Genomic DNA, 2979 nt, shown 5'->3' with positions numbered 1-2979 from the left:
CTCTCTCTCTCTCTCTCTCTCTCTCTTTCTCTCTCTCTCTCTCTCTCTCTCTCTCTCTCTCTCTCTCTCTCTCTCTCCCCTCCCCCCAACTTCAGGAACCCAGACACAGACTAATTTAGAATCTCTAGAGATCCCAGACCCTGCTTGGGACTCAGAGCTAGAATAGGGGGATGCTCCTGAAGGAGGAAAGCCCTCTATGATCAAAAAGTCTGCCCCCAAGACTGCTACCTGAAATTCAGAGTCACAACTGGAAGGCTCGTAAGGGTCATCCCACCCAAGGACTTCAACTACCCACTGCATCAGGCTGCTGGCAGGGTCCCCAGTTATATTTCGCTGCCCTGAGTTCTGGGGACTTAGTCACTGGGCAAATAAGTCTACGTGAAAAGAAACAAATACGTGGTTAATGTGTACAAGAGCAAAAGGCTACAAACTACAGACTGGGGAAGAATTATGGTTTGAGACAATGATTTAGTCCAACATTCCTTAACTTAATAACCCCTCCTGGCTCTGATACTCCCTGTTCTAAGAGCCCTCCCAGCCCTGAGAGTCACTGTTCCAAAGGCCTTCCCAACCTTGACATTCTGGGGGGGGGGGGGGGGAGTGTTGTTTTTACACTTCAGTGATTGCTTTATTGACCTTTTAATAGAAAACAGGACTTGCTTTGCCAGGGAGAATGATGCATGCCGTGGTCCTTCTGCTGGAGCCAGCACATGGCTTCCTCTTTGCCAGGTCTGAGACTGGCCCTGATGCAGCATGTCTCCCTCTTCTTGTCCCCCATGTTGAACCTAGACCTTCCCAGGCCCAAACAGAAGTCCAATCCATAGGTGCCAATGCTTGGCTTATGTTTAATCCCTAGATTGGTGTTTTGGGATCCCAGAGCCAAAGCTGCCAAGGTCTGACAAGTTCTTTTTCCCTAACTCATTCTCACAGCTTCGGTCCCTTTTCCAGAGTCTCTTCGGCTTCGGCCTCACAGACTGTCCGGTGAACCGCAGCCTTCTGAGCTTCTTGTTTCTCCCGATTCCAAAAGATCTGACAGTAGAGTGAGCTTCGGAGTACCTGGGCTTTGACCTACAAACTGCTCCACCACCATGGCTGCCTGGGTCAGCTGGTCCCCACTCTCCCCAACACAGATGCTGAAGCAAAGTTTCAGTTCCTGCAGGAGGTTTTCCTTTTCACTCTGATCTTGTGCCATGAGGGAGAACTGGAAGAAAGGGTTTTCCCTGTTCTAAGGACCCTCCCAGACCCATATTTCTGAAGACACTGTTATCAATATGAACATCCCACGCAGCAGAACAGCACTTTGGAAAGCACAATGAAATCTGAGTCAGGGGACCTGAGTTCATATCCATTGAATGCGCTCTATATCCTCCTCTCCCCCTAGACACAAGCTCCTTGAGGGTGGGCATTGTGTATTTCCAGGGCCAAAACCAGTCTTTCATATATAACAAGCACTTGACCTAGAAGTTTTTCAGTTGGGTCCAACTCTTCCTGACCCCATTTGGGTTAGTTTTTTTGGCAAAGATACAGAATTGGTTTGACATTTCCTTCTCCAACTCATTTTGGAGATAAAGAAACTGAGGCAAATAGGGTAAAGTGACTTGTACAGGGTCACACATCTAATGCATGTCAAACTACTCTAATATCATTGCCAGGAAAACCCCAAATAGGGTCACGAAGATAATACCTAGAAGCCTTGGTCCCTACCAGAAGCCAATCAAGTAATCACCAAATCACTGCATCATGAAATAATTGTATCATCAGAATCAGGAAATCATCAAATAGAGAGAACTTTTTAAAACATTAAATCCTGGAATCAACAGAATCTGAAAGTTATTAAGTCAACAGAATTTTAAAATCACAAATCATGGAATTAATAGAATTGCAAAATCAACAAAAGCAGAAAATCATGGAATCAGAAAACCAGCATTTTAAAGCTAAACATTCACCCCTGATGTCCCATTAGCATCTCAAACTCAAGACATGCCAAATCATCGTTTCCCTCCCAGCTCTCCTCCCCAGTTTCTCTTTTTCTATAGAAGGTCACTCAGTCTTTCTCAGTCTCCCAGATGCTTAGCCTTGGAATCATCTCAAACATCCCACCATCAGCTCAAACTCAACCTCTCTCAAATGGAGCCCTTCATAGACCACTTCCCTAGCCCTCTCTATATTCCTTAATGGCACAACCAGCCTCCCACATTCCCAGACTCTAAATCTTGGAGTCAGCTCTGATTCTCCCACCAATCTTCCACCCTGCTCCAGAACCTCACTCTTTCCCCACCTCCTTATTGCTTCCTCCCATTGCCTCCTTGGTTCTGTGAAGCTGCAGCCCAGGACAGCTACTCATTCCAGAACCCAGAACAAGAAGACAAGAGCCAGGAGGCCAAACCAGAAAAGAGCTCAGCTCCTACCTGTTTAGAGGAAGCCCAGGGTGGGTTGATGGATCAATGCCCAAGAGGAAATGATCCTCAAAGGATATGGATTACACACCATCTTGATGCACCAGTTTCGAGGGCTGGTGGTTTGCCGGAGACAAAAAAAGACTACAGGGGCCAGGTCCGGGTGCGGGATGTCAGGGTCGGTGCTGGCACCAGGCTCCTGGGCAGGTGAGGATGGTGGCGTCCGTGGTTGGGGCTGCTGCTCTGTGACTCCAGACTCGGAGGCAAGATCCGGGGCTGAGGGAACAGGGGCCAGGGTGCTGGGATTCCAGGCGGTGGCAGGCAGAACACACTCCGCCATGTCAGCACTGAGCAGGAAGCCCTAGAGGAGATCCAGAGAGGGAAACATTAGCAGGACACTGTGTGCACTACGGTAGCCCCTTCAGACCAGGTCAAATTTTTCAGCCAATTGATTAGCCAAACCCCTCACTTAGAATTCAAGAACCACAGAATGTGAGCATTAGGAGAGCCCTTAGAACAGGGAATGTCAGAGCTGGGAGGGGGTTTAGAACAGGGAATGTCAGAGCTGGGAGGGGGCTTAGAA

The 2979-nt window shown here is 48.2% G+C and overlaps 1 pseudogene; it reads right to left on the bottom strand.

Annotated features, from left to right (window-relative positions):
* Positions 1-639: 639 nt before the first annotated feature.
* LOC123255024 lies at positions 640-1192 on the bottom strand (annotated as a pseudogene).
* Between the last annotated feature and the right edge of the window lie 1787 nt (positions 1193-2979).

This window comes from Gracilinanus agilis, unplaced genomic scaffold, assembly GCF_016433145.1.
Source record: "Gracilinanus agilis isolate LMUSP501 unplaced genomic scaffold, AgileGrace unplaced_scaffold37833, whole genome shotgun sequence".
Classification (NCBI taxonomy): domain Eukaryota; kingdom Metazoa; phylum Chordata; class Mammalia; order Didelphimorphia; family Didelphidae; genus Gracilinanus; species Gracilinanus agilis.
Note: the sequence above shows the minus strand (reverse complement) of the source record. Positions and strands in the feature narration are given on the sequence as shown.